The following is a 22,012-nucleotide window of genomic DNA, read 5'->3' on the forward strand; positions in this document are numbered from 1 at the left end:
CGAAAAGACTTCTCTGAGGCTCCCTGACTTTCTACAATGTCTAACAAAGGATACCCCATCTAACCTGACATCCTTTACCATCTTTCCCCTGGGTCCTGTCCCCACCAGTTCTCTTAGGGGCCCTGTGACTTTTGGGGGTGAAAATGGCTGAAGTCAGCTTTCACTTCTGCTCAGACATCTGAAGCCAGCAGCAACATTTCCTTGTTCTTGTCTGAGTGGTTGCTGGAATCCGTGTGTGTGTGTGTGTGTGTGTGTGTGTGTGTGTGTGTGTGTGTGTGTGTGTGGTGTGCAACCTCTCTTTGCGAAAAACAGAAGGATACATTTTTCTCAGGCTAAACCAAGGCAAAGGCCATAATCTACAGCCAGCGAATTGGAATCTCTTCTCAGCCAACTCTCCCCGCTCTTCCTCTGTATCTCTGGGTAGATGAACCAGTGTCAGAGCAAGGAGAATCCTGACTTCCCTGTGTATTCTCCTAACCTCAGGTTCAAGTGTATGAAAGCTATCCAAACATTCTCTGCTCAAGGGAGATAGTTCAGTTTGTAAAGTGCTTTCTACGCAAGCAGAAGAAGCCAAGTCCGGTCCTCAGAACCCACTTTAAAACAAAAGCTGGTGTGTGCTTATGATCTCAGCCCAGAGGAAACAGAGACAGGAGGATTCCTGGAGTTCAGTGGCCAGCCACCATATCCTGTTTGTCAAGTTTAAAGTCAATGGGAAAACTTGCCAAACAAAAAACAAAAACAAAAACAAAAAAAAGACACCTGAGGAACAATTTCTGGGATGTTCCTCTGGTTTCCACACACGTGCCTGTTTGTTGCAGCTGAACACTCCAGCTGTTTACTCTGTCATAAATTCTGTGACAGGAACATTTGTACGTGAATCCAGCTCCCATCCCCAATTCAAACCTTTGGGGACAAGCAGCAACACTTAGCACCCAAGAGTTCTGAGCCCTGCCGCAAAGAACTTCTTAAAGCTCTTTTCTACAAGGACTTGCAGTGAACACTGTCTTAGCTGTCTTAGCCCTAAACTCCCAGGAAGGAAGCTCCATTTGGAGACAGATTATAGGGTGTGGTGTAGAAACTGGTAGGGTGATGACACACTCCATCCACCCAGACCATAAGGACCAAGGAAGATCTGCCCACCGGTTCCTAGATGCCTGGATGAGGGTCATCAGGAGCCCATGACGTCTCAGTGACCTTCTTAGTCCCATTTGCCCCTTGACTGATGTGGGAAGGGACATGCCCAACCATGGTGTTACAATCCTTCCCCCGTCACCTCACTCTTTCTTCTCTGAGTTTCATTGCCAAGTAGAGCGGTTAGTTGAAGAATCTCTGGGGTCAGAACCACGCACGGGCTGCTGCACTATCCAACGTGGGGGATTTGTACTTACCAAGCATCTATTCCACACACTCTAGTCACACCCATTCTGCCACTGAATGGTCACAGCATCCTGTGACCTCACTAATATTAGCATCGTTTAAAAGCACAGCCAAACCAACGGACTGGAGAGGACAACGGCCCTAGTTCCCACAGGTGGCCCAGACAGAGCCCACTGAAAAACACTTCCTCGAGTTAGCTGGAGGTGTGTTGGCCCCGCTGAACCAGCTGAGGGAAAACACCAGCCACGCGGTGAAACCAAAACCCATGAGAAAACTTTGGGGTGGCAGAGGGACATCGTGACCAGCACAGCTGAAGGCTAGGTACCCATGGAACTTCCCAGGAGCACTTCTGGGGCTGAGGAGTCAGCAGTCCCCAGAAGACTTGGCTGGGGGGTGGAGCTCACATTGAGCCACTCCTTGGGGCAGTCATAGAAGTCTGATCACAACAGGGGGCACACAGGTACCTCTGTGTGCTGCTGGCAGGAAGCCACGAGCAACCAACGCTGACTGAGATGAGAAGTATCCCTCTGGGGATGGGATTGAATTATCTTAACTGGGTCCAGAGCTTCTGGTTACCACTAGAGGTTTCCTCAATCACGTGTACCCTGGGATCTGAAGAGCCATGGTGAGAAGCTACTGAAGTCTTGCAAGGTCGGTCTCTCAGCTGGGTTCTGGGCAGTTCATTTCTCTACATGATGCCATTCGTGCTCTGAGGCCTCTGGGATGGGTGAGCGGGCAGGGACTTTGCTGTGGGTATTACAGATAAGATTCATGCGCTCTGTGCTGTGCCTATGGATAAGGTACCCCACTGTCTGTTCCCTGAGAAGTCTTTGGATTTCTAAAAGTGCATCCATTCAGGGGAGATCCTGTGTCTGAGGTTCCAAGATGGGAAGGGTGGTGAAGGTTCCACAGAGGGCCTGGGCTGTGAGAGAAGATGGATGGGGACATGCAGAACAGCTGTGGGGCTAGAGGCAGGGTCCCCAATCTCCTAGGAAGGAAGGCAGCTGGAGCCACCATGCAGAGTCCAGTGAGGTTGGCAGCAACGTGTGGCTCAGTCTGACTCAAGGTCAGTGTCTGGCCGTTGCTTTTTCTTACTTTGTTTTTGAATGAAATTGTCTGGTTTTTTCAGGTATCCCAGGGGTGATATGGCAGGACTGATTTCTGGAATGATCTTTTTGGCCAAGATATGTGTTGTTAGGAAAGGCAAACTAATGAAAGAATAAATAGTTGATAACATATTTTGAAAGGATTTTTGTTGTTGTTGTTGTTTTGGTTTGGTTTGGTTTTTGGTTTTCCAAGCAGGGTTTCTCTGTGTAGCTTTGGTTGTCCTAGAACTCACTTGGTAGACCATTCTGACTTTGAACTCAGAGCTCTTCCTACCTCTACCTCCAGAGTTCTGGGATTAAGGTCCGTGCCACTACGTCAGGCTTTCTTGAAATGATTTAAAAAAAAAAAAAAAAAACAAAAAAACAAAAAAACGTATCTTGGACCTGGCATGGGGAGATAGATTAATCAGTAGTGTTTGCTTTAGAAGTGTAAAGACAGCTTGATGCAGTAGCATACGTGTAAAAAAAAAAAAACCTGGGCCTAGTGGCATACACTTGTGATCTCAGTCCTGGGAAGTTAGAGAAAGAAGGATCCCTGAGGCTCATTGGCCAGTTAGTCTCTCCTACTCCATGGCTTTTGCTCCAGTGAGAGATCATGTCTAAACAAAACAAACAACAAATAAAAAATACAAAACAGCTTCTGAGAAACAACACCCATACATGTGCACACACATACATACAATTTTATTTATTTATTTATTTAGGTCTTTCAAACAGGGTTTCTCTGTAGCTTTGGAGCCTGTCCTGGAACTAGCTCTTGTAGACCAGGCTGGCCTCAAACTCACAGAGATCTACCTACCTCAGCCTCCCGAGTGCTGGGATTAAAGATGTGTGCCACCACCACCACCCGGCCCATACACACAATTTCAAAGACTTTCAAAGCTCTCATTTACTTTGTACTTGGCCATTGATTCCATCCTCACTGGCCCACACCAACAAAGAATCAGTGTTACCTTGAGCTGGAACTGTGGGGGAATTCTCTTGACTTGTCTGCAGATGGAAGGGCTAGTTCCCTTGAACTTGAGGGGAACTGGGCCTAGAGTATGAGAGGCAGACACAGTAGCGGTATAGGATAACTTTACAGACTGCCGCTTAGCCAGCTCACCAAGACCAACCACACCAGGGATAAGACGTGTGCTTCTGTGAACTTCTGCCGCCATGCACTCCCCGCCCCCGCCCCCGAACCTGCAACACAGCCCGAATAAACAAAGGACTGTAGAGAACCAAATGGAAGGCCGTTCTCCAATGTCCTAATCTTCAAGACTGACAGGGTCACAAAAGAACAAACATAGGTGGTAAAGCCCCAGATCAGTGCCCCTGGTGCCACTGTACCAGTGTGAGTATCTTAGTTCTGGTGACTGCCATTTTCCCCATCATCCTTGAATTGTTTTCAAAATAAAAAGTTCAGAAAATAAATTGTACTCATCTCGCCTCAGGGCAGAAGTGGTCACATCATGAGCACTCCTGGGGAAACTTGTCTTTGAACCTTCTGGAACACAGGAGGCCTTTGCCACTCTCTCTGATCCTACTCCTTCCAAGCCTCCATCTGTTTCAGGGCCAGGTTATATTTCCTGCCCCTCACTGTATTTTTCTTCTGTTTATTTTTTGTTGGGTTTACATTTTCAAGCTCTCCCTTGTGTCAGGGGCTGTGGAGCTGAGCACGGCCTGCCCTGCACGGCAGTGCTCACTGTCTAGTGTGGACTCAGCCTCCCAAGCCCAACTGTTCTTCAAGGAGGCAAGGGGGCGCCCAGACCTCCAGAGAGCCTCTCGACCAAATGGAGACAGTCATCCTTTAGGAGATACCACACAGGAGTCCATGGCTAGCCCAGCAGCTGTGGTCTGTGTTTGAAAACGCTTCCCTCTGCTTGAACTCTGGTCTGTGGGATGGAGCTCGGGGACCGGAGGCTGAGGCTGGCAGTCAGGGACCTGCTGCGAAGGTTCAGGGGTGTGGAGAGGAGCTGTGGCACAGAGCAGCCCAGCTCTTCCCCAGCAGGCCCAGAAGAGCAGGTGTGCTTGCCTCAAAAGCGATGCCTCTGCCAGATTGGCGATGCCTCTGCTAGATTAGCGACGCCTCAGAAGCTGAAGAAGGAAAGAGACTGATGAAGTTGCAGGAAGATGATGCCTAGATGTGAATCACAGCGCAGAGATGAGGATCAAAACAGAGCACAGTGGTTAGGACCTCACCTCAGGGGGCTTCCTGCCAGCATGGCTTCTGCTAGGCCATGCTTTGTTGTGCTGTGTAGTGTTGTGTTATGTTGTCCTGGAATCCTCTTCTACCTACTCATGGAGAACCCCTTCCCTTTCCTTTCTTCCTTCTCCCCTCCCTTCCTTTCCCATTCCATCCCATCCCCTCTGCTCCCCTCCCTTCCCTTCCCTTCCTTTCTTTCCTATTCTCCCCCTTTCTTTCCTCTCCCTGACTTGAGACTGAACCTAAGGTTTCAAGCTTGCTAGAAAAGTGTGTGCCACCGACCTAATCCAGCCCCTTGTTTTCCTTTCGTTCTTTTATTCTGAGACAGAGTCTCACTGGGTGTCCAGGCTGTCCTTTACATCGCTCTGTGGCCGGGACAGGCATGAAACTTTCAGTCCTCCATCCTCAGCCTTCTGAGAGGCTGGGATCGCAGACCTGATCCGCCAGGCTGGGAAACCATTTTTAAGTGACTGAGAGAGTGACGTGCTGAGAGCAGGGGAAGGTTAGGCTAGGAGGAAGAGAGCCGGAGGAGGAAGGGCCGAGCTCCAATAGTTCCCCTTTAACCGTGGTGGACACCACAGTGGTCTCCATGGCCTGTGCTGTGGGCTGAAGCAGCACATTCAGGAGAAGGGGCATCCTTGAATCCTGGCACATTTTACATCCCTTGATGTGGTGTGGTACAGGGGTCTGAACAGGGATGAGGCTGTGGAACCTGCTAGGTGAGGGAAAGTGAGACCGTGGCCTGACTGTTCTGTGTTCTGCTCCCTTGCCATGTCAAATAGTAGCCACAGCCCCTTCTGAGCAGAGATCTGGGTGCTAAACAGAACAAGATGGAGGTTCTCCTGCAGAGCAAAGTCTCTCACAAGGTGACCGTGGGGCTCCCAGACCTCCCTCACCAGAAGGATGCTAATTTCCCAAGCCAGTGGCAGGAAGTTCTCGGGAGACCTTGTCATCTCCACCTTGTTGGCCTCTGTACACCTGACAGCTCGGATGCTGCCCCAAGACCAACAGGAGAAAAACATGACGCATCTGGTGTGCACATCAGGGGATGCTTGTGTCCACAAACCCACTGTGTTGTCCACAAGGGCTTTAGGTGGTCCTCGTTTCCTGGGTTAAATCCCTTCTGACCTTCAAGACCAGGGCTCCTGCTGTGTTTCCTGGAGCTGATGAGTGCTCTGAGCCTGTAGCTGTTGAGTAGAGGCTGTTGATCAACGGTGACAGAAAAGGGCATACGAGGAGAGAGGAGAGGGGCCTCTAGGTGTCATCTATGGTACAGTGTGCGCACTCTTACATAGAAAGCCCTAGGGTTTGCAGAAGCTTCCCTTAGGTTGCAAGGTTTGGGCAGCTGGGGGAATAGATGACCTGTTTCATTCCTGTGCTTAATTCACTTGTTTCTGGGCCAGAGGGAGCCTTTTCCTAGCTCTATCCTGCACTGGTTATGCTGTAGGAAGATCTCCTCTGCAGAGGTTCCGTGTCCATAGGAGGCAGGAGGCTGGGTGGGTTTCCGGAATGGCTGGGCTCTGTTGAAAGGGACAAGAGTGTCGTTTACATCTGAGATGGGCAGAGACACTTGCTCTCCAGAGCCCAGGCCTGGCAATCCCATTCCTGTGTGCAGGCTTGGAGCATGACGGGACAAAGGAGATGGGCAGATTGTGGACATGAGATAGCTGGCAAGATGTCTAGAGCTGGAGTGTGGACAGGAGGGGATTTTTAAAAGATGAACGCAGTCAAATATATCAGTACAAGTCTTTAGTGCCAGCAGTCAGGAGGCGGGGGAAGACAGATCTCTGTGAGCTCATGGTTAGTCTAGTCTGAATGGTGAATTCGAAGCTACCCAAGGATACGTATGAGACTCTATCTCAAAGAGATAGAGAGATTAGATAGATAGGTAAATAGATGATAGATAGATAGATAGATAGATGGATGGATGGGATAGATAGATGATAGATGGATAGATAGATGATAGATAGATAGATAGATAGATGATAGATGGATAGATAGATGATAGATAGATAGATAAATAGATGATAGATAGATAGATGACAGATAGATGATAGGATGTCTGATGCTCCTGCCTGGCATCAGCTCTGCCCCTGGAATCTATCCTAGATCTATGGCCTCTAGCTGGTCCCCGTAAGGGTGTCAAGATACAGATGGCTGCTGATGGATATTGTTGAGTGCGGAACGGGCCTGTTACTGTCACTAAGAAGGGCAGGTGTGGTCACCCTGGCTGCAGGTACAGGCAGCACCTCCCTTCAGGTCGGAGTTTTAGAGGACGTCAATGTTCTAAAGCAGGCACATTCACCCTGTTTGGCGGCTATGAGTGCAGCCTCAACACAAAGTCATCCGTGTAATTAAAGCATTATGAAGTGGGGTTTGCGACTGGTTGATTGATTGATTGATTTAGTGTTTTTGTAACTTCATCGGACAGTTCTGGAGCATGAATTTTGTAGATGACAAAGTCATGTTCCAATGTCAGGAGCTGGGCAAAGGTTTAGGGTAAGGGGGACTCAGAAGGTGAGAGGCCCACTGGCCCCACTGGAATACAAGGCTCAGATGAGAGGCTTCTGAGCACTTGCAAGTTAGGTACATTCTAGATGCTGACCTGAGGTGGTGGTGGTGGTGCTGTGTGGGTGGGTGGGGGGGGAGCTTCAAAGTCCATGTTGATGAATAGCAAAACCACAACCTAGTATTAGCCAAACATAGGATGCTGATAATGTAGACAGGACAAGATGGTGAGCTGGAGTTAAGACTGGAAGAAAAGCCCAGAAGCCAAGTGTTGGAGGTGGACAGTGTCCTGATGGTCTCTTTGTCTCTGAGACCGTACTGCTAGATGGAAGCCCTGGCCTGGTACCTTGGCTGGGTGCCTTCCTTTTTCTGAGTTTCTGTTTCCAACTGTGCTTTTTGCAGTGGGGTGGGAGAAATAAGCTATCTCTCAGAGGCCACATCAGACCTTGATGGCTCTGTGGGTATGGCATTCCCTCGGGTCAAACAGTGAAGAATGGTTAGATAGGCAGCTAGAAATCTGGTCTCGTTTGGTCCCCAAAGGGTCCTGTGTGTGTTAGCTGCAGGAACCTGCTCCAGGGCCCAGAGCTGGGTAGGAAGAAGGCTGAGATGCACACTGAGGCTCATGTCCTTGGGATTAGTCCGAATCTTAGCACCGAAGCAAGGCTAGGAAGTGAGAGTGGGGGCGGGTGGAGTTGGGGAGGAGTGAGGTAGGCAGTTACGGAGGTGAAGACTGCTAACAGGTTGCACCATGACCTGTGCACAGCGACTGAGAGATCAGGAGCTCGGATGTCATGAGCTCTGAGCTACGCTAAGGGAAGACCACAAGCTTTGACCTACAACCTCTAGCCAAGAGAATTTCTACCCCCAGGAGCCTCTGGCGCCTGTTTGCCTGGGGACACGTCCTTGCTAAGCCTGCGTCTCTGCCCTCTGGGCTGTTCATGTGGTAACCTTCCCTTGTTCCTCTAGGCCACTGGCTAGATCTTTCCTGCATTGATCCCTCCTCCTACTATCCTGCCACTTTTGGGGTCAAGTTCTCCTCACATTCCTCTGCCTCTTTGGCCCTCAGCTTTGCGACTCTCTGTCACCCCTCAGTCATTAGACGTTGGGTCAGTCAGAGACCAAGATGCTGTGTCAAGTCTGAGGAGAACAGAAGTGACAGTGGCTATGAAAGTCGGTCTGGCACGTCAGCCTTTCATTCTAACAAGAGTCTGAGTTATGAGACTGTGGAACTGTCCCCATGGTCCTGCAGACTGCTTTGATCCAGCAGAAAAGGAAGCCAGGGCATTTGTGTGTCCAGACTCAAAGGAGCACTGGAGTCAGAGAACAGGACAGGCCCCTTAGGCCCTTGTTCACTTCTCCTAGAAGGACTGTCCATGAAAGAGAATCTCCTGGGAGCCCCGCTTGAGGACTTCAGCTGGGCTCTGAGGGCAGACCTGAAGGTAGTTCACTCGGATCTGACTTTGACCTCTAATTAGCCTTTGGAGCCTCTCTATGTCGGAGCTGTCTCTTTCCCTCAAATTCTGCGGTATAAACCTATTCACAGTTTTCTCGGTAGCTGTGTGGGAGTAGCTGACTTCATGCTCTCATAGGGACCCCATGAGGACCGCAGATGCCAGGCAGAAGCTGGGCCAGGCCAGGGTCTTGGCAGCTGAGGGACTGTAATGTTTCTCACCACTAATTGGTCACCACAGACAAGCCATTTACAGCTGACTCCAAACGTCAGTCTGTGGGTGATGTGAATGTGACCATCAGTCTCTGATGACATGAAGAAAGCAAGACAGCATGTCTATTCCACAAACCCCATGGATTTAAACACAGAGCCCCCCTCCCCCCTCACACCCCTGCACACAGAAGCCAGTCTCTTCTGAGGACAGAAACTAGGAGGAGTGTGAAGGGAAGCAGGATGGATGCTGGAAATGATGATGGGGTCTTCCCTGCTCTTTCTCATGCCAGGCTTGGGGTTTGTGGTCATCCGAGTCTGGGGGTTCTGCTAGCTCTGCCCTGGCCTTACACCCCCAAAGCCAGTCACAAGGGAAGCCACAGGAGGAGTGGACTGCTGGGATCAGAGAGGGAGGGCCACTGGGAGCTAATCTAACACAGATGTATTATTTGTTTCCTGACTTCAAATCTGTAAAATTTATGTAACCCCCAAAGGTAATACTGAAAACAGACAGGAACCGCGATTCGCCTGACTTTGCTGATGTTGGTCCTAAGGCCTGGTGCTCACTTTGGCTTATCCTGGGCATAGTTTATCACGGATGCATGGGAGATATTACTTTGGCTCTGCTTTTTCCTCCTCTTTCCATCATAAGCTAAACATCTTCCCGTGACTCTATGGCACAATGGCCATCCTCAAGACTGCAAAATATTGGACTTCTAGTTTGCTTTGATTTTTTAAATGATTACACAGCAAGATGTGACTCAAAACTGAAACAGCATACAGGCAAAGCTATTCTGAGCTGCGCCGTGTAACCAAAGGCTGTCTCTTTCTAATCCCTCCAAGGAATGGCAATTAATTGGGAACACAAGATGCTTATTTGGGGGGCAGAATAGGGTTGGCACCGAGCCGCATTGTAAGTGGTGACGATGGTGGCTGAGAGTTTTATCCTCTTTGATCTGGCTCCCTGACAACCGTATTCGCTGGCCAGTGCTGTGATGTGGTCTTTGGCCAGAGAACAGACTTTCCTGCCTGGGAAATGAAGTGACTCATAAGGAAACAATCCCCAGAGCTTTGGGCTAGTTTGTTCTTAATCAGAAGTCTGTGAATCTGCTTTGCCAGGAAAAGGGATCCTGAAAGTCGGTGCCAAATTTAGCATATAAAAACTCTCTCTCTCTCTCTCTCTCTCTCTCTCTCTCTCTCTCTCTCTCTCTCTCTCTCTCTCTCTCTCTTTCTCTCTCTCTGTTTCTCTCGGGCATGGGATGGGGTGGCAGAAAGTTGTCAGCTGCCATACGGATGCTGGGATCCAAACTTTGGTTCTCTGCGAGAGCAGCAAGTACTCTTAACCACTAAGCCATCTTTCCAGTCCCTAAATTTCTAATTTATTGTTTTGTTGTTGCTTTTTGAGACAGGGTTTCTGTGTACCCCTAGCTGTCCTGAAACTCACTCTGTAGCTCAGGCTGGCCTCAAACTTATTTAGAGATTGGCTTGCCTCTGCCTCCCGAGTGCTGGAACTAAAGGCATGCGCCACTACGCCCAGCTCTAAATATCTATCTTCAAAAAATGTTTGAATACTCTAATTTTAATAGTAATAAAAGTAAGCTCTCTTACTATATTTCTTTTTTAATTTTTAAAAAAGAAAACAAACTTTCCTTTTTCATTTTACATACCAATCCCAGTTCCCACTCCCTCCCCTCCTCCCATTCCCTCTACCACCCCCCATCCACTCCTCAGAGAGGCTAAGGCACATTGCTCTGAGAAAGAACCAAGGCCCTCCCTACTACATCTAGACTGAGCTAGGTATCCATCCAAAGAGACTGGGTTCCAACTCTTACTGTATTTCAAAAATAAAAAGCAGTTACTTTTTAGAGCTGGCCTATTTTCATTTTCAATATTTTCAATTTCGTTACAGTCACTAAAGAGACTGTGTACTTTGAAATATTTTTTAGAGAAAGAGTGTCAAGCAACTCGGGCTGTCCTAAAACTTGCTAGGAGGCTAAGGATGACCTTGAACTTCTGATCCTCCAGCTCCTGAGTGCTAGGGCTGCAGGTGTATGCTTCCAAACCCAGTTTGAGATGCTAAGGGTCTCGTAACCCAGAACTTTGTGTATGCAATGCAAACTTTCTATCAAACAGAACCACATCCACAGCTCCATATGCAAGGTTCTTACTTAAGAAAAACATTTTGTTGTTTCTACACTACGTGATTTCACCAGTTTCGTTCAGATTTCCCTCCTGAGAGTCAGAACAGCCTGTCAACTTGTGGAAGATGGCGCTTCCCACTGTGAGTGAGCTATAGGTATCCACCTTAAATGTTTTTAGCTAAGGCTGAAGGGGCCTTTTGAAACGCAAGAGATGTCAGCCTGATAGTCTGACAGCTTCCTGATGCAACAGCAAGCTCCTTCCTTTTCAAATAGCTTTTTTTAATATCTTAAATTTTTATATATTAAATTTTTCATTTTACATACCAACCCCAGTTCCCCCTTCCTCCCCTTCTCTCGCCACCCCCCATACACTCCTCGGCGGGTGGGGGGAGGTAAGACCTTCCTTGGGGAGTCAGCAAAGTCTGGCATACCAAGTTGAGGCAGGACCAAGCCCTTCCCCCCTGCATCAAGGTTGAGCAAGGAAATGGGCTCCAAAAAGTCAGTTCGTGCACCTGGGATAGGTCCTAGTGCCACTGCCAGCTCCCTTCGTCCCCAACAGCTCAAATCACATAACTGTCACCCACATTCAGAGGGTCTAGTTCAGTCCCATGCAGGTTCCCCAGCTGTCAGCCTGTAGTCCGTGAGCTCTCACTAGCTCGGGTCAGCTGCCTGTTTTTCCCATCATGCTCTTGACCCCCTTGTTCATATGAACCCGCCTCCCTCTCTTCAACTGAACTTCAGGAGCTCAGCCCAGTGTTTGGTTATGGGTCACTGCATCTGCTTCTTCCGGTTACTGGATGTAGGGTCTATGATGACAATTGGGATAGTCACTAATGTGATTAAGGTGGATGGCCCCTTCAGACTCCCACCTGCTAGGAGTCTTAGCTGGGTGCATCCTTGTGGATTCCTGAGAATTTCTCTAGTACCAGGTTTCTCTCTAACCCCCAATGGCTCCCTCTATCAAGAAATCTCTTTCATTGCCCTCTCCGTTTGTCCTTCCCCCAACTAGGCCTTTCTGGTCCCTCATGTTCCCATCTCCCATCCCCTCCTTCTAAGCCCCCCTCCCAGTTTACCTAGGAGATCTTAACCATTTTCCATTCCTGGGGCTCTCCGTGTGTGTCCCTCCTAGGGTTCCCCTTCTCATCTAGCGTCTCTGGAGTTGTGGATTGTAGCCTGGTTATCCATTGCTTCAGATCTAATATCCACTTACAAGTGAATACATACCATATTTGTCTTTCTGGGTCTGGGTTACCTCACTCAGGGTGTTTTATTTTTCTAGTTCTCTTCATTTGCCTGCAAATTTCAGGATGTCATTGTTTTTACTGCTGAGTATTACTCCATTGTGTAAATGTGCCACATTTTCTTTATCCATTCTTCGGTTGATGGGCATCTAGGTTGTTTCTAGGTTCTAGCTATTGCAATACCACTCTTGGGCATACACCCAAAGGATGCACACTTATACCACAAGAACACTTGCCTAACTATATTCATAGCAGCATTATTTGTAAGAGCCAGAACCTGGAAACAACCTAGACGCTCATCAACCGAAGAATGGATAAAGAAAATATGATACATTTGCACAATGGAGTATTATTCAGTAGTAAAAAAAATGACATCTCATATAGCTGTTTTTATTAATGACAAACTCTCCTGCCCCACTCTATGGCTAAGAGACTTTCAACCAAAGTGATGTGAGTCCTTAAGCCCAGTGACTTCTTAAGTGTGACTGACCTCCTTCCCTCGCAATCTTGTTCTGGAGCTCCTTAAAGTTTGTGTGAATGGGACACCAAGCACAGGCATACTCAGCTTCCATTCTTACCACTTCAGAAGTTGGTGCTAAATTCCCTAGTTGATACTGCTGAAAATGGGAAGTCCTCATTAAAGGGAAAAGACTTCTTGAAATCCAGCAAGCAGTCCTGTTGTCAAAGCCAGCAGATTGTGTTTGCATTGTGGTGGTCTGTGATGTAGTGATGTCTCTGTGTCAGTCCCAAGTCATAGCTAATGACCCAGTCAGTGTGCAGACAGACACTGGCTAGAGATGAACGTTTTTGTACCTTTGTGAGTTAAAGCACACATTCTGTGTGGCAGTAGGGTGTTTGGGAGGTGAAGAAGTGTCCGGTTTTGATGCTTGGGTTTTCTTTAATTGACTAATTGGTTCACTCATGCATTCAAAAAAGAGAAATATGTGCCATGCGTCCTGTGCTCCCAGCACTAAAGGGTCTGCGAGGCAAAGGTGAAAACAGACGCTAGTTCTTCTCCTGGTCTCAAGGGAGGCTGGTTCCTTGCCTTGGGATACATGAGTCCAAATCTACCTTTAAGGTGTTTGGGGCAACATAATATGGTCGTCTTTAAGAAAAATCACTTAAGCAGCAAAGGCTAGACCAAGAGTCTCTTGAATTCTACATGCTTAATAAAATATATTCTCTTGCCATTTTATCCTTATGCACCATCCTTCTCTTCCATACTGGGTACCTGTGTGCTCTCTGGTGTTGAGTCTTGGTAGGGTATGCCCATGTTCCAGGCTCATCTTCCATGTGCCTCTCATTGTTCCAGGAGAAGGCTGGTGATCACACTGGAAAGGGACCCTGAAACTTATCAGTATAGGATTCTTTTACCCCATATCTTGGCAGGTCTGGGCATAGGTCTAGGTCCCCCTTCCACCCTATTGTACCTCCATAAACCTGCCATAGACTCATGGGACTGCTAACCGTGGGGTTGGTGCTACTTGGGGATCACTCGTTACACTGCTGAGGAGACAAAGCCCCAAGGGGAAGGGATTTATACCAGGTGAGTCAGGGAAATCTCACCACCCCACTGAGCCTTCAGAATGGTCAGAACGAGCAGTTTAGAGCATTTTTGGTAGCCACACGGGAGAACTGATCAATCCCATGCCATTTAAATGTAGTCTATCAGCAAACCTCAAATCCGGGACTCTGTGGGCACTGTGTGGAGGAGAATGACCGGCAAAGTAGCCCGCTGCCGGGCCTCCACGGGGCTTGGGGGCCACTGCAACAGGAGAAGTCTGCCTGGGAGAGGCTCCAGATCACTGCCCTGCCTTTAATGAGATGAACATTGAGGACTTCTCTGAATCACAACAAGCTTAGAGTTGTGTTACGTTGAATAAAGAGGAAGGCTCTACTGAGAACCACACTTTCTCTTTCTGCCACAAGGACCACTTTATTTCAGCATCTTGGGAAACAACTCAAGGGGCACCTCTGCTTATGAGTGGATGGGGTCCGTGCGAGCTCTCAGACTCTCGGTCCCTCATCACCCTGACCCTGTGCCACCTGTGCCTGAGTTAGGCGATCATTCCCACTCGCTGAAACATACAACCCAAACCAGAACCACAATCTGTCCTTGAGGAAAACACTGGAAGCCCAGCCGTCTGCTCATAAGAGGCGCTCGTGTCCCTAGGTAACCATACAGCCATAACCAAAGAACACTAAACAGAGCATATGGACCTCTGAGGCTCCAAAGGTCACCCCGGGAAGATGATAGGCTATGTTTGTCCCCTCCCACCTTTCATCCGGGTAAAGAACCTCTGGCATACCTGGTCGATCTTTCTAGTCTGTTTTCTTGTTTATAAAATAGGGCAATGGGGCTAGGGACTGCCTTGGGGGCAGTGTGAAGTCTGTGTACAGTGGAGATGCAGGGCAATAGGTGAATAATTTAATCCACCTACGGATCAAAGGCCTGATTGGAGGACATGAAAAGGAGCAGAGAGACCAGAGGAGACCCTGCAGTATCACAGTGAGGGAGACGACAGTTCAGATCGAGTAAAATATCAGGGATGGAGGCTGCAAGACATGTCCAATTAGGCCACCATGTTGATGATGGCACCAACAGAAATTAGTTGTGCATGGATGTGAGGAGGAAGAGGAGTTGATATTAGGGCAGCACAGTTGTGAGGGGAGGGGACAGTTTCACATTTTGTTAAAAAAGAAAAAATCAGACGTCATAGCACCATCCACGGAGTGGCTTTCCTTCTGGTCATCCACGGTGTGTGTCTGGTGTCTAGTGTGCTTCCGTATGTGTGGTGCAGGGTGTTTGTGATGTGTGTGTGCATGTGTGTGTGTGTGTCTGTCTGTCTGTATGTCTCTTCCTGTATGTATGTGTGTGCTCTTTTACCATCTCACAGCCACTGCAGCTTTTACTGAGGCCTTTTTGCCGTTTCTATTCTTTCCCTTTGATGACATTTTTTTTTTCTCTTCTTGAGCATTTATCTCATCCCACCGAGTTTTAGAAACATCTTGTAGAGTCTCTGCTGGAATAGTGATAGAAAGCCCACTTGGCTTTTTGGAGGCTGTGGGGAGAAGGCTCGCCTCTGTGCTAGCGTCATCAGCCTGTGAGATTGTCCAGCAGGTACAGGGACTTACAGTGCACACCCGGCAACCTGAGTTCAGGACCCACATGGTAAAGGGAGAGACCCAGCTCCACAGAGGTGTCCTCGGATCTCTGAACACCTGCTTCTACACACACAGCATGAGCACACACAGCAACAAATGAAATGTAAATCTTTGAAATTTACTATAAATAGTGAGCAAGTTTCAACAGTTACACGTTTCTGCATAAGACAGATGAATGAGCTGAGCAGATACAATAATGGCCCCCGTGTGTAGTGTACCACAAAGGAAAAAATGCAAAAGCTAAATTGAGAAAAACCTCTACGACATACGACCCAATGATGTGTGTATTAAACATATGTGCCTTTTATAAAATTCTCTGGCACATTATGAGGAAACCAAACAGCAGCATTAGAAGCTGTGGTTAATAAACACGATAGATTTTAATAGATGTAAGTTAAAATTGTCTATGATCACTTTTCATTTGCAGGTAGGCAAGATTGGCTTCCCCCACCCTTTTCCCCGTTGACAAGGAAGTAAAAAATCAGAGTGTAAATCAGTCCACCATCGCAGATCTGAAGATTAAAAAAATGTGCCTGATTTTGACACCGAATCCCACTGTTAGAGTCACAGCTTTAAAAATTCCCAGGGGCAGAAGAGAGGGCAAAGGGGCAAAGGAGCTTGCCACTAAGCATGACCATCTGGGTTTGATCCCGCCTTGTGAAAGGAGAAAACCAACTCCTACAAACTGTCCTCTGATCTCCACACACAGACCATAGTGTATGTGACACATATGCACATGCACGCACGCGCCCACACCCACACACTATCAATCAATGTAACTGCAATTCTTCCAAACGCACAAACAACTAAATATATATTTTACAAGTTTGTTTCCAATAGATTTATTTATAAATACTAAAAATTGAAAATAACTTGTTTGGTTAAGAGTGATTATATAAATTAATGGTAAATATGTAGAATGGCAGTTAATAACCTGTCAAAATTATATAAGTTATATTTTATTTAATTACCTAACTTTTAATCACTTAATAAATACAAGTTATATTTACTTATGAATATAATTCACAGAATAATACTCATGAAAATAATCAACTTATTAAACAGGATAAGCAGTCTGGATATTTTAAGTATGCGTGTATATGTAAAAGCCCTGGTAACGTTAATGGTAACTATTTATAATGGTTTTCCGTTGTTGTAGCTATTTTTATTTACTGTGATCTCAGTTTTAGGGTTTTTTTTTTGGTTTTGGTTTTGATTTTTGAGACTAGGGCTCATGTAGCTCTGGTTGACCTTGAACTCTTAATGTAGCGGAGGATGACTTTGGACTTCTGATTGTCCTGACTTCACCTCCTGACACAGCTGGCAGTGTCATCAGACTGAGCCACTGGCTTTGTGTAGTGCAGGTGATGGGACTCAGGGTTTTGCACACACTCGGCGAAGCTGCCAGTGAACCACATCCATAGTCTGCCGCTGGGGTTTTTCTACAGATGTTGCGAACTTAACAAAAAAACTTAAATTAAAAGGGAAAGAATACTTTTTAATAAGCAAACTTGGGGAGCACACAGGGTGAGCTTCGTTCCTGCAGGGGCATACAAGCCCCTCCACTGTGGTTAGGGGTCAGCTGGCGACTCGCGGGAGGACACTCAATGCCTGTGCCTCTGGAAGTGCACCCATGGCAATTTAACCTTGACAAAGATTAATGCAAGGGTTTAGTTAGATTCTGACCTTAATCCAGGACATTTTCACACGTGTCTGGGGTGCAAAAGGCATTGGAGGTCAACTGGTGTGTAAGAGAAGGGACGGGAGGCCCGGAGCTCTAATGAGAGGCTTGATAGACACTTGAGCAATGAGGGGATCGAAGCAGAAAGCAGCAGGGAAAGACAACTGTGCCGAGCATTTTCAAATCAGGTCGCAAAACAGGATGTAGATAATGATCCCATTTTTGCTTTTTAAAAATAAAATGGTCTTGGAAAATTACATACCAGAGTGTTCACAGTGGCTGTCTCTGAGTGATGGTGTTAGGGGTAATTTTTATCTCCCATAGTTATTTTCTGAATTCCCTGTGGTAAAAACAAATCACTGTGTAAAAGAGAAGGGACGTTGATTCATAATAGGTCTCATTCTGCAAGAGTGGATGGAACTGGCCAGGGGCAGGGTGTCACCTCCCTCCTGTCCCTCTGCCTTTCTCAGATGGGGTTCAGGACACGCACTCTGTTTTTAAAAATTGAGTGATTGCCTGTTTTGCTTTGTTTTGCTTCTCTCTGCGAAAGGTGTTTAGGCAGCATTTGACAGCCCTGGTAGAGGCCCAAAGCCTTCCAGTGCTGGCAGTTTGATTTGACTCCATGGATTTCTATGTATTTTCTTTGACATCCTCAGATATGTACAGATTGCCCTCTCTGTTCCTTTTACACATCTTGATTGTGTAATAAACACCACCTGGGAATTTCCTCTGCTTAACAGTAATATATTCTGGATGATTTACCTTTCTCTTACTTCATGTCTCTCTTACTTGCTAGTTTTTACCCGTGCATTCACTACTTAGCTGCATGTTGTGTTGTATATGCTACACGTGGATATTTCTTTCTTTCTTTCTTTTTAAATTTCGGATAGCCCCAAAGATGTCAGCTGGAAACTAAAAATGTGCCTCCCAGCCCCCCTTAGGGCTCCGTCTCAGAAGCAAACGGGGTAGATGTGTTTTTAAACCTGCTTTGGCTATGATTGGCACTGCACTGAGTCTGGGGAGCTGGGGAGATTACTTAGTCCATAAAGTGTTGTACAAGCGTGAGGGTGAAAGTTCCATTCCCGGAACCATGTATATCAGCTGGGTGCAGCGACAAATGCTTTTAATCTTCTGTGGGAAGATAGACTGGTGGGTCCCTGGGGCTTGCTGGCCTGTCAGCCTCCCCTATTGGGTGGACCCCAAGCCACCCAAAGTGGATATATTTGAATTCCAACACCTCAGCGGTAGCTATTCGGAAAGGCATGGAAGGCCTCTGCCCTGCTGCCTCTTTTCTTGCCTTAAATCACCCAAGCTCTCCCTTCCCCTATTTTCATCAGTTACTTATTCTCAGGGGTCGGTTTTATGGTTTAAAATAGCACATTTAAATGCTGATACCTTCATTCACCAGCTTCCAACTAGATCTGTCTCCACAGTCTCTACTTTGAGCTGCACATCCTATTTTTAACCATGCGGTTATTATGTTTATTATAATATTTATAATATGATTTATTATATTAATACATACAATATATGTAAAATACTAAGCCTTATAACACTCTTGTTCTGTGCGCATATTAGCTTTGCTGTGCTTCATCAGTAAGTTACTACCAAAATAGATTAACTGAAAAGCAACCATTACAATAATGGACTAGACAACACTTTTATACTGTTAGTAAGATAGTTAGACACACAGAAAGGCTTTATGATACAGTATCAGCATTGTGAGGGATGATCGCCCAAGTGTTGGGCTCTAATGAAGCATCTTTTGTTTCTCTTTCTGCATTCAGAGATTCATTCCACTGCCAGTATCTCTCCTATCTCACACTGTCCTGGTCCTGACCACAGCCCACCCAGTCTTTCTTGCTACTTCCCTTTGCAGTTTTCTTTCTCTTGTGAATGCATGAGTATAAGGAAAACTTCCTCTGGCTTTTTGGTATGATTTGGGATGTCCCCACGGAGATAAAGGAGCACACTTAGGGGTCCAGTTATGACTTAGTGAAAGCTAAACTGACTTACTCAGGAAATGAGCACACATCGGTAGCCCCAGGATTTAGAAGGCTGAGGCAGGCCATGCTGGATAATGAATGAGACTCTGTCTCAAAAAAAAAAAAAAAATGTAAAGATGAACACCCTGTTCAACCTTCCCCACGTAAACACTTCCATCACCCCCAAAGTTTCCCTTAGTTGTTATCCATTCTGTCCCTCTCACCATCCTCTCTCCTGGGCAGTCACACATCTCCCACGCCAGCACTTCGTACATGAGGAGAATAGGTTTTCCTGTATATTCAGCCTCTGTTTCACAGCACAGTGCTCCTAAGACTCACTCATGTTCTTGGAGGTGTCGATGGCTCATTACATCCAAATTTTTTTCCTCTTTTTTTATATTTATTTATTTATTTATTATTTATTATTTATTATGTATACAATATTCTGTCTGCATGTATGCCTGAAGGCCAGTAGAGGGCACCAGACTCCATTACGGATGGTTGTGAGCCACCATGCGGTTGCTGGGAATTGAACTCAGGACCTTTGGAAGAGCAGGCAATGCTCTTAACCGCTGAGCCATCTCTCCAGCCCCTACATCCAAATTTTTATCCATTTATAGTTAGTGGATGTTTGGGTGTGTCTACTGAACGCTCACTTGAGCAATGCTGCTATGACTGACTGTACATGTGCAAGACTCTCTGTAGTCATTGTCATTTCTCTGTGGCAACTGGAGTCCAACGCCAACTTCTTATGCCACGGATCATGCTGTCAGTGTTCCGTCTAAAAAGACAGTGCCAGCCTAGATGTGGTAGCACACAACTGTGAATCCCAGAACTCAGGTAGTGGAGGCAAGACAGTCAGGAGTTCTAGACCTGATTGGGTCTCATGAGGCCCTGTCTCATCATGAATAAGATACACAAATAAATAGACAATACCAGTGGGAGGTAAATAAAAGAACATGATATTTATGAACGAAGATGTCACAGGGAAAACTCACTATTTTGTAGACTAAAATTTCTAATATGAAAACAAACGTGCTTTTTAAAAGACGACATTAGTAAGCCAGGAGAGATGGTTCAGTGGGTAAAGGTGCTCACGGATGAGTGAGTTCTATCCCTCAGACCTGCATGGTGGAAGAAGAGAACTGGCTCCCACAGGTTGTCCTCTGACCTCCACACAGATACCGTGCATGTGTGCAAGCGCGCGCGCACGCACGCGCGCGCGCACGCGCGCGCACACACACACACAGGCACCATAGCTCTCATGAGGGATCAGAGGGCAACTTGCAGGAGTTGGTTCTCTCCTTCTACTGTGTTCTGAGGACCGAACAGTTTGTTAGTCTTGGTAAGTACTTTCACCCACTGTGCCATCTCTCCAGATCTTAAAACTTTTGGTTATTCTTTGGGATTTCTTTATGCAGGGAACCAAGTTGTCCATGAACAAAGACAATGTTTATTTACTCCTTCCTGACCTCATCTGTCTGTTTTTCCTTTCCTGTCAGATTTCTAGGACTCTTAGAATGATGAGGAATCTGAGAGGTGGGTGCAGACACCCTTGCTGCCTGTCTGGTTCTAGATTAGTTTTTGCTTGATTTCTTTTTTATGTTTCAGATCACCAATTCAAACTCCATCCATATCGCTCATATTTATCCTATTGCTCAGTCATTTATTTTCTGTTTTTAGAATGTTCTTTCCATGGTTATTGCAGAGAAAGGCGAGCAGCTGAGAAGGGGTAAGGGGAGAAGGATAAGGGAAGAGGGAAAAATTCTGCAAGTCGGAAAGTATCACAGAGGTGCAAGCTAGTACAGAAAGGAAATTGTTTCCTCTGTCAACAAACTATGAAGGAGGAGCCAGTGACCTGGGCTGGAGTGGGCCTGGGATGGTGAACTCCACAGGAGCAGGACTGAGCCAGTGATCTGGGCTGGAGCAGGCCTGGGACAGTGAACTCCACAGGAGCAGGAACGGATCCATACCAGTGACATTTATGGAAGCAGGACAAGGCCAGGCCACCTAGCCAGAGCGGGCCTGAGACAGAAAGCTCTGCTGGAGCGTGAGCAGATCCAGACCAGGGACATTTGAGGAAACAGGACTGAGCCTGCAACCTAGGCCAGAGCAGACCTCAGACAGTGAACTTCACAGGAGCAGGTACAGGGGAGCAACCACTGAGGGTGTGGGCCAGAGTCAGAGATCTCTGCAGGTTCAGGCATGAGTCTGGGACCTACAAGGGTATAGGCAGGAATCAGAGACCTCTGCAGTTTGCAGTTTAAGCATAAGTCTGAGACCCTCGAGGGACTAGGCCTGAGTCAGGACCCCTGCGGGTCCAGGTGTGAGAGTCTGGGACCTCCAAGCAACTGGCCTGAGCAAGGACCTCAGAGGGACCAGTCATGAGTCTGGAGCCTCCAAAGGAGTGGGCAGGAACCAGAGACCTCTGCAGGTCCAGGAATGAGTCTGGGACCTCTGAGGGAGTAGGCCTGAGCCAAGACCTCTGCGGGACCAACCCCAAGCCAGGGACATCTGCAGGAGCAGATCCAGACCAGGGACATTTACAGAAACAGGTGTGAGCAGGCAACCTAGACCAGAGCAGGCCTGAGACAACTAACTCCATGGTAGTGGAGCAAACACCAAGAGTGCTGAGCCTCCTCCAGGAACACAGAGTTACCAATGGCTTGACTGGAACCGAGGCATTGACTACACCACAAGGAACAGCCATCTGAGCCTTGGATCTAATGATACCTGGAAGATTGATAACCAGAGTCACAGACAGCCCCAACTACACCAATTAAAGGAAAAGATGGGTAGACAAGGTAAGAACACATGCAACACCACAAAGAACAACACAATGCCAGAAAAATCTAGTGACCTACAACAGCAAGACTTGAACAACCAAATATAGATAAAGCAGAAGAAAATGACCTAAAAAATAACTTCAGGAGAATGTTTGAGGCCCTTAAAGAAGAAAC

At 47.0% G+C, this 22,012-nt stretch overlaps 1 protein-coding gene across 1 annotated transcript in view; it reads left to right on the forward strand.

The window, feature by feature from the left end:
* Positions 1 to 1,843: 1,843 nt before the first annotated feature.
* Positions 1,844 to 22,012, forward strand: part of Blk (BLK proto-oncogene, Src family tyrosine kinase) — a 50,106-nt gene continuing 29,937 nt past the window's right edge. The window contains exon 1 of the mRNA XM_038310180.1: positions 1,844 to 2,028. The gene's annotated coding sequence lies outside the window, so the exon portion shown is untranslated. The remainder of the gene's footprint in view (positions 2,029 to 22,012) is intronic.

Source organism: Arvicola amphibius, chromosome 13 (assembly GCF_903992535.2).
Source record: "Arvicola amphibius chromosome 13, mArvAmp1.2, whole genome shotgun sequence".
Lineage (NCBI taxonomy): Eukaryota > Metazoa > Chordata > Mammalia > Rodentia > Cricetidae > Arvicola > Arvicola amphibius.